Source organism: Echinops telfairi, unplaced genomic scaffold (genome assembly GCF_000313985.2).
Source record: "Echinops telfairi isolate 266 unplaced genomic scaffold, ASM31398v2 ScPeMD7_7424;HRSCAF=8462, whole genome shotgun sequence".
In the NCBI taxonomy this organism is placed as follows: domain Eukaryota; kingdom Metazoa; phylum Chordata; class Mammalia; order Afrosoricida; family Tenrecidae; genus Echinops; species Echinops telfairi.
Genome location: NW_022111324.1, coordinates 29,465,607 through 29,475,561, shown reverse-complemented (window position 1 = coordinate 29,475,561; position 9,955 = coordinate 29,465,607). Strand labels below are relative to the sequence as shown.

General features: G+C 37.0%; 1 protein-coding gene across 1 annotated transcript in view; it reads right to left on the bottom strand.

Moving 5' to 3' along the window:
* Positions 1 to 9,219, bottom strand: part of PLA2G4A (phospholipase A2 group IVA) — a 166,463-nt gene extending 157,244 nt beyond the window's left edge. The window contains exon 1 of the mRNA XM_004706661.2: positions 9,156 to 9,219. The gene's annotated coding sequence lies outside the window, so the exon portion shown is untranslated. The remainder of the gene's footprint in view (positions 1 to 9,155) is intronic.
* Between the last annotated feature and the right edge of the window lie 736 nt (positions 9,220 to 9,955).

Here is a 9,955-nt window from a genome sequence, read left to right as displayed (position 1 = left end):
GCTTTACACAATTGATGTGTGTATGGATTGTGATAAGAGTTGTATGAGCCCCTAATAAAATGATTTTTAAAAAATCACACACACACACACACACACACACACACACACACAAAAGAGTTGTACAAAAAAAAAGAAAAGAGATTTCATGGCAAGGCTGGAGGACATCCTGTTAGGTATAGTAGACTGTCAGCCAAAAAGAGTAGGCCCATCAATGAGAAAGATTGACGTAAGGGCTACAATAATAAGCTGAAAGGGGACAATGATTTTGAGGATGACGCAAGATGGGACACTCTTGTACATGGGGTTGGTTTGAATCAGAACCACCTCAATCATCTCGACGACACCCAACAACATACTCTGGTGCAAATGATTAACACGCTTAGCTGCTAATTGAAACATTACAGGGGCAGTTTCTCCTGCACTTGCTGTGAAGAGAAAGGCCTGGGAACACGTAGGAAAAAATCAGCACTGAAGGCACTATAGGACACAAGTCTATTCTGACACACATGGCTGTCAGGAGTAGGGGTAGACTCAACAACTAGGAACATATTCTATAGACTCATCACTTTCTATGTCTGTTTATTTGGGGGCTTTACGGTGTTTGTTTAGTTCAGTGGCAGTTCATTATAAGACTTTCTAGTCTTTTTCTTGTGTTTCCTTAGGAACACCTACCCTAAAAAATGCAACTAACTGATGTCTACTTCCAGCATTAAACCATGGGTATAAAAAAGTCACATAATCCAGGAGACTGATCTTATTTCAGGTTCACCTTCACTCAAAGTGGTTGCAAATGCTAATGCTTGGTTTCTATAGTGAACTTGCATTTCCACTCTAGGAAATGACTTTCTTCTCTTCTGGCTTCAAGACTCTCACCCCACCCCCACTCTTAGCTGGTGATCTCACCTCCCTTCCGAGAGAAACAGAAAACACCAGAGGGAAGTTCCTCTTCTTCCCACTAGCCCAAACTGCAGACTCGTCCTCGGGCACTCACGTGCGCCTCCATCTGCAGCACACCGCCCTGTTACAAGCCTGGCCCCCTGTGTAGCTTTCGGGATGCAAGATTCTTGTATTCTCAACAATTTTCTTCAGGGATTTTATTTTGCTGCATCAACAAGCCTTAATTTCTACTGGATAAAATGATTGGCAATGCCATTTTAAGGTTCCCTCCACTCCACGTTCCCTTTTCCTGCTATGTCCCCATAGCTAAATGCTGTTTCACTGACAGATTCCTCTGCAGGCTCATCTGCTCATGTCATTCTCTCTACCCATTCATTTCCACTTGCATCTCACTTTGGTCCCCACCACACTTCCACTAACCCTGCTCTTGTCAAGATCACTAATAGACTATATCTTCATGTTATTCAACGTCTTGGTTTCTCTAGTTACTCCTTTGCTCCCAATCATCAAAGTAAATCCTCTAATTTCTTGGTTGTTTCTTCCTGGACTCATTTGCAAATACTTCTCTGCCTGAAGCCTCTCTCTTGAGTCCCACCATTATCAAGCCTGGCCATTTCCCTTTTGTACGATTTCTCATCCCTCTTGTCTCTGCTTAGATTGTATCTCCTTGGCTAACCTTCCCCATATTCTACCTCATTATGTTAATCTTTACCAGTGAAACCTGTTTGCTCCCCTTCTATCATTATTATCTGTTTATTGTTTGCCTGCTGGTTTCCTCTTCTGACACAGAAGGAACTGCATCCATCCAGAAAAACGAGATGTAGCAGTCTCTAGCAGGTAGAAAGTATTCATTAAAACATACTGAATCCATGAAGGAATAAATGCATAGAGCCTGAAGGTTGATTCCTGACTGACATGAGCTACTCTAGCTTTTTGACTCAACAGGTAAAATTCTTATGTCAAAAGGGAGACAGAACAGACCATTAAATTGCTTTTAGAGTATCTGTTCATTCTCGCAGTATTAGAAAGATACAAATTTTCTTACTACGTTTTTATTTTTTATTTTTGTTTTTTTTCCTTACTATGTTTTTAAACAGGCTATATGGATTAATAAAATAATATCAGAGTAGAAATACCCACTAGGGTTTTCAAGATTGTACATATTTACAGAAGCAGCCTGCCACTTCATTGTGCTCAGGAGCAGCTGGTGGGCTCATACCACCAGTCTTTCTGTTAGCAGCCAAGTCCTTTAACTTCCGGGCCACCAGGACTCCTTGATGAATATTAAGAAATCTTAATTACAGATATAGGCATCTATAAAGCATGTGCCTTTAGATAACTTTAGGAGCCACATGTAACTTTAACTACTTTTCTCCAAATTGTACTTCTAGAAATGCTCAAAAATATTTTCCCAGGATTTTCAAAATTCAGCATTAGATATATGTAAAACTTTCACAAAATAGATTGCTATTTTGCTTCATTAATTAAAACTTGAGAGGCTGAAGGAAACTTCGGACATTATTCTTGTCCCTACACACACACACACACACACACACACAATTTCTGTCAGGGGCAGTATCTTATACATCTACAAATCCAAGAATACCTCCTTCCATAATGGGTTTAATATCCCAGTTTACTAACTATGTACTGCACTCAATTTGCTTATCTTGTCAACACTGCAGACATAAAAGTATGGGGCAACTAGGAAGTGTGTCAATTTACTGTCTGAAATTTGCTGGCAGTAAGCCATTTTCTGACTTAATGTATCTAATGGTGTTTGCAGGCATGTGTTGCATCTAGCAGTCACAGCTGACCAATTTTGTATTACTGATAATATAATCATACATATAGACAATAAGCCAAGTCTATAACAAAAGTTGGTGTTTACTATAAAGTTATTTGGTTTACCATAACCTTACCTACTGGATTGCTTCCTAAAGTAATAGTAATTATATATAATTGTCATAATAAATTCGAGACTGGGTAATCATTTTTATGCAAATGTTCTTTACAGCAACTGGGAAGGATTATAAAAGCCAGTAGCAGCTAAAAGTTCTGCACGTTAGGCTTAAAATATTCTAAGAGAATGCTCAATTATCAATAAAGACAAAAACCTTCAGTAAAATCAGCACTTCTTATACTACTTGGTTACTTATTTTATATTTTTAATTATATCCTTCATTTTTATTATATCCTTTGTTTTGATTTAAATGGTCTATATATGTGTATGTGTGTGTGTGTGTGTGTGTGTATATAGCCATGCTGTTCCAAAATAAGAAATATGAAATCACACGTTATTGTTTCGATCATTTTAAGTGCTTCTCCCACTATTATGACAATCATTAACCCAATTATAATGGCAGAACAGCTGAAGTTAAATGGAAATATGAATTAGGACAGTGGTCTCTCTGCACCCTGATTTATCATTTTTCTAATAGGAAGAAAATGGCACCCTTAAATAATAGGTATCAAAGATTGAAAATATAAACCAATCAATCAGTCAAAGCATGCAAAACGCATCAAAATAGAATTCAGACAACTTAAACATTCAATAAAAAGGCATTTGGCTTTGCAGCATCTCATTTTCATTCCCTTTAAATAATAAGACCCGCTCAGCCAACTCAGTTGTTGTGGAAATGAATGAGTTTCTTAAACATTCTTTTTGGAAGCCAGATAACTAATCAAATCAAGCTCACTGCCATTAAATTGATTCTAAATCATAGCAATTAAGATTACTAGCCTAATACCTAATACATAAGCACTACGCCACCAGGGCTCCCCGTAAACCACCTAGCACTCTGTGCATGAAAACATGACTGGCCATCTGAGTTTTCACCTCTGAGTGAAAACTATCTAATGCTTTTAGAATTAGATAATGAGCAAATGGGGAATAAATAAAATGAGTCAAGTACAAGGTGGACATTATAAAGACATGAATCTTATGTTCTATAAAGGAATACTAAAATTATAAACCTTGTATATATGTGGTTTCTAATCTCAAACATTCTAGTGTATAAAACATCTGCATTTCCCTGAAGGCCCCAGAAAGTCAGTAAATAAGGTGGGACTGGCAAAAAGGGGAGCAGCTGATTGACAGCTGTGTGAATGGGAAGTATGAAGAAAACTGGGTGCAACATGGTCCATCACCTTTGGTTAAACACTGACCTAGAACACTCATACATCTCCAATAGGTATCTATCTCAAAAGTCATTTGAATTTATTAAACATATGGATAGTGTAGTCTAATCATATAGGAAGTACTGACATAAGCTTCTTGTCTATCTGTGTAAAAGGGAGATAAACTGTATTTTTTTAATTGCTATAAACATTAATTAAGAATAATAGTGAACTGAAAAGCTGAGAATCACACAAGCAACAAAAGCAGCAAAAATGTGTCCCATCCATTTGTTCTCTGGCAAGTGATGCCATAAAAAATAATAATAAAATAAAAATACCAGGACAATATCTGCTTGAAAAGAGCTCCAAAACAAATCTCCTGTTTCCCCCCAACCACTATTATCCTAATAAAGAGCAAGAAGATGAAGAATTGGCAAACCCCACCGATGAACCTCATAACTATCATCTAGTTCTTTAATATTTCCTCCCCTTATTATTATGGGTTTCATCCTTTTTACTTCATTAATCATGCTCATTTGTGTATGTTTATTTTCATGCTTAAGATCATTCAGTACATGAAAGCCAAGACAGATAACTCTTCAGAAACAGTAATGGGAGTAATGGTTCCCTGAGGGTACCGGAAGAGTGGTGGAGGGAGAAACAGGGAGCAGGTAGCATTGATAATTGCATAACCCCATTGATGGGATCAAACAGCAGAATTGCAAGTGAATGGATATATTGGATTGTGTAAGATATAGTAAAAAAAAACAAAACAACCTATCATCGGAAAAAAAAAAGATAATATGGGTTTCTGGGGGGTAGAGAATGGGAGGGGCAGGAGGGGATAAAGTGGAGCTGCTATCAAAGAGTTCAAAAAGAAACAAGATGGTTTGAAACTGATTGTGGTAGCAATTGTACATTACTGTTTGATGTGAACGTTGTGATATCTGTAAGATCTCCCAATAAAATGATTCATTAATAAAAAATAAAAAATTTTAAAAGAATTGGCTAACCCTTGAGATCATTTTCTCTAAGTCCTCAGGGCCATCCAGTCAATTACAAGTCTTATGTAGAAATGATCTTGTGGGTCTGAGACTGTAACTCTTCATGTGATGAAATACCTCCTAGTTCTCTTGAGAGTGGTTGGTAGTTTCAAACTGCTGACCTTGAGGTTAGCAGCCCACCTTGTAGCCCACTCTTCTACCAGGACGCCTTTTCTCTAAGTCAGCTCTTGACAACTGTGGACATGATTGTTCTCACCAAAACCAAATCAAACAAAACTCACCGCCATCAATCAAGTCCATGCCAACTCATATCAAACAAAAAGGACAGGGTAGCATGGCCCCAGTGAGTTTCTGAGACTCACTCTTTAACCTGGGAGTGGGGTGGTTTCAAACTGCTGACTTTGCAGTTAGCAGCCCAACACCTCATCGAGTCACCAGTCTTATCTCTTTCTTCCTACATTAAGCAAGTCTGGAGTCACAGGAGTGGTTAAGAATTTTAAAAGACTTCAGCCTTTGTTTTCTATTGTTTGTATCTATTTCTGGTTCAAAATTTAAACTACCCCTCTAATATTTAAATTAGTGAGGATCCCCAAGAATTTTTTGATTATATGAATTATATCTACTGACTGACATTATAGTATTAGAACTAAAATCTGTAAATTTTTAAAATTCAAAAGGCAATTCATAAATATGGGTGAAACTATGAAATTGTTTTCATAGGCAACTATGAAAACAATTTAACCTCATCTATGAAAGAATTGTCCATGCAAACAAGATACGATTTCCATAAAAAAAACTGCCTACATGTTTTGGATTTGTTGTATATTATGTTTGATTGATAATATCCGTTGTTGATTAAGGGAAACAATTTGCTTACACTGCCAATGAATAGGTACTATCGTTCAAAAAAAAAATGAGGAGCTGATACCAAGGGCTCAAGTAGAAAGACAATGTTTTGAAAAGGTTGATGGCAACATATGTACAAATGTGCATGATACAATGGATATATGGATTGTTATAAGAGCTGTAAGAGCCCCCAATAAAATGAAAAATGAAATATAGCACAGCCCTCCACTCCAAAAAAGATGCTAAAAATAATAATAATAGCTAGCATTTCATTACATTTTGCTCAATATTTTTAGGAACCAACTATTATTGTTGAGAATTTACTGTTGAGAACATACAATCTTAAGGAGGAAAAGTAATTGTCTTACAATGTCACAGCTTGTAGGCAGATTTATTTTTAACAAGCTGAGCAATACACTTATTAGAATCTGTCCTGGTAAACAAAGCTCTCCACATGTATTTAAGTAAGAATTCCTATCTGAAACACTAATTCTAATAGTTAAAAACTGTAACTAACCTAATAACCCAATAATTTAGTATTATGTAAAGCATGTCCACCAGACTGAAAATTGTGTAATGGCAAAAATCATAGTAGCTCTGCTGCTCATGAGACGATTATCAATACTTCCTACGCCTACTCACTGCTGTGGAGCTCATTCCAACTCTCAGGGATCCTACCAGACAGGGAAGAACTGCCCCTGTGGGTTTTAACAGCTGTCACTCTTGATAGGAGTAGAATGTGTGAGAAGGGGCTGGTGAGTTCAAACTGCTTCTCTTGCAGTTAACTGTCCAATAAGTAACCACCATGGCACCTGGGCTCTGTAGCACCGTAGAGACTCAATAATACTGAAGATAGAAGTGAATACAAAGTAGCGCACAGTTACAAAATATCATGGTTTAACATGAAACTTCAAGTTGGGTTTGGAGAGCATGTAATAAAACCACATAAAAAGGATGATCACATTTTTGTAAAATTTACTTGTGAGGGTATGCATAAAAATGTCTACAAGTATAAGCATATGTATGCATAATAAGTATGCATACAATATGTATAATATGCATAATAAGATGCATAGTAACTATTTGATGCTTGAATAAATGAATGAAGAACATTTTTACAATAATTATCCTTAAGGGGAGATTATAGGTATTCTTTTCCCTTTTCTTGGTAATTTACTATATTACAGAAAATTTTATAATAGTAACTATGCACTATCTTTGTACCACCTAAATAGTATGACACAGAATTATAACATAAATATTAGAACATTTTGAATAAAAGCATTGATGTGAATACCCCACAATAATCAGTAATAATTTGCATTTGATTTCCCTATTATGTTTCAGTTAGTGCACTCCTTAATAAAACTATCAAATGTTACAGAAAAATGGAAAGCCTCATATTATCACTAGGAATTCTTCTTGGAAGTGAGTCTAGAATTAGGTCACTAGGTCTCCAGGCAAGATTTTGGTTTTCTTTTTTCCCCTTTACATAAGTAGCTTAATAGTTCAGCTCACCAACGAGTAACAATATAGGCAGAGCAATACCTGTTGGTAGGCAGTTCCCTAGTTATAAGTTAAGTGACTAGTTCGGAGCATCAGAAGACTTCAAAGATCTCAGAAAGGTGACGTTTTCATCTACATGGAGTGTCTTTGAGTGGTGTGAACCTCTACAAATGTTTCCAGAGTGGTGTGTGTTGAAAAAGTAAGGGTGCATATGTGTATTATTCTGGGGAGAGGCGCATAGACCTCATAAAATTTATAAAGGGGCCGGCAATAAAAAGCAATTTTAATTATAACTAAAGCTATAAAGTTCACAAGCAAGTAGGAAAATATTGATGGTAAATAAAAACAAACATGAAGAAAAGAAACCACAACTAGCTGTCTTCCTCTTTTTTATTCCTGGAATATATTGTTCACTATGCAAACGATTCCATTTTAGGACCTTGCTTTCTAAGCAAGGGCACTAGGAATTATAATGATGAGTTATGAACACCAGTCAAATCTCTGTATAAAATGAATTACATAGGGTGCTAAATATAACCTTAACTCATTTTCCTTTTCCTAATTCAGCCCAATGCGCAATACTTGAAAGTGGCTTACAATGTTCAACAGAAGCAGTGTCTTCTTCCATAAAGGCTTTCCACTACAGGAAGTTTGTAAAGTGGCTTTGAGCAGATTAAACACACTTCTCTATGCATTTCACAAGGATTGCTTAATTTAAAATTTAACTCTTCCTCTACTCAGGGAATGAAGTAAATGTCTGTTTCTTACCTTGACATCAGATTTGGCAAGGCTTAAGGGACTCTGAGATACAGTATAAAACCCCTCAACTGGGTTTATTTCACTAGTATCCCTGAAAACATCTCTTTCCAAATACATGCAACAAACAGAAACAAAGTCCATCACAAATCCCCCTAGAATCCAAAGAATTGCATTGGCAAACATGCTAACTTTAGAAATTACACTTATCCAAATACTATGTTTTAATGTTCTCCATCTGCTTAGCTGAATAAACCTTTACATCATCAACCAGCTTGAGCAGCATTCTTGTTCAAGTTTTTGAATGAAAATAATTGTTTTAAGGCAAACATGGTTTAAAATTGTAGAAGATTTTGATACATTAAGCCATCATTAGTTCAAAACCCTAAAGCATTTCTCCTGCTTTATCTAAAACTAAAATACTTAAATTATTCACTAGGTTTCACTGAACTATTGCAACATCAAATCTTTTCTAATAGCTACGTTGAATTCTGCTGTCCCACGCATCAAATGATTTAGGGGTAGGGGAGTCAAAATACTGACCATCAGTTGACAGAGTTTATCAATGCTATCAGAATGAATTCTTCAGCCTTATGTTTCTTTTCGCATGAAGGCGCCACAGTGCTTCGTGTACGTTACCAAAATGACTTTTTTCATTGACACTTGGTCACTAGGCTGACAGCACTACATCCAACCCAGCGCTGCTGCGCTGCGCAGTTCCCAGGCCCCTGGAGACCACCACGTGGAACCACAGTTGGCAGTGCCACCTCACCTGAAAGGGACATCTTACCATTGCATTCTACCGAGCATGCAGACCCCACACAGTCAATCGCATTTGTCAGAGGGACCTTCAGGTCACCGAAGGGTGCCTGCTTTCAAAGAAGCAAAAGGATCTGCCAAGTTTCCACCAAGGGAAGACGAGGTTCCCCCGCGGGCGCTTCCTCCCCAGTAAAGCGCGAGCACGCAGGGCAGCGGCGGCGACCAGGGTGGCGGGTTGTCCGCGGAAGGGACGGGGCAAATGCTTACAGTTCTCAGAGTTCACGTGCGATTCCTCAGACGGCTCTATCCTTTCGGCTTTCGCTCAGGATGCTTTTTCTCCCGGAACACACACAAGTTCAAGAAAGTGCTTTTCTTGGGGGGAGGGGCTAACATGTGGGCGTGTCTCCTTTTGCTTTGCAGATGTTTTAAGGTGGAATTAAAGAGGAAGGAGGAGAGGCATTGCTAGCCCCGAAGCTATCTGAGACAAAAGGTCAATGTTTAACTATCAGACGCAAGAATCCAAGAGTTTGAAATCAGAAAGTATGTTTAAGTAACGAATTCATTAACCGACTCCAAATTGCAAGTATACTGTTGTGTGTGTGTGTGTGTGTGTGTCCCTGCCTTGTCTTTTAAGTAGTCATCACTTCCTTTTTCCCCAAAACAAGTAAGAACAAAATTGAAATGATAGAGAATAACCTAAATTTTGCTAGCATTTCTTTAAAAAGCCAAAATTTAAATAATATATTTTAGTGGATATATGACCATTTTAAAATCAAATGCTGAAAATGCAATTGTTTGATAACTATTTCTTTGTAAATCTAAAAGTAAAGCCATATCAAAATAATCTAATGCATTTATTGAAATTTAGGCGTCGGAGACCTTAAATTAGATGAATTGCAAAGGTAAATTCAAATCTATTATATCACTGTAATGAAGAATGTCTAAATTATATACTTGTGAAAATTCCACAAGAACCAAATAGTGTCTTTAAATGTTGACATACATTCATCCACTAAACCTTAGTTTTCAAACAAAAATCTTGCATTTTTATCTTTAATCAAATAAAT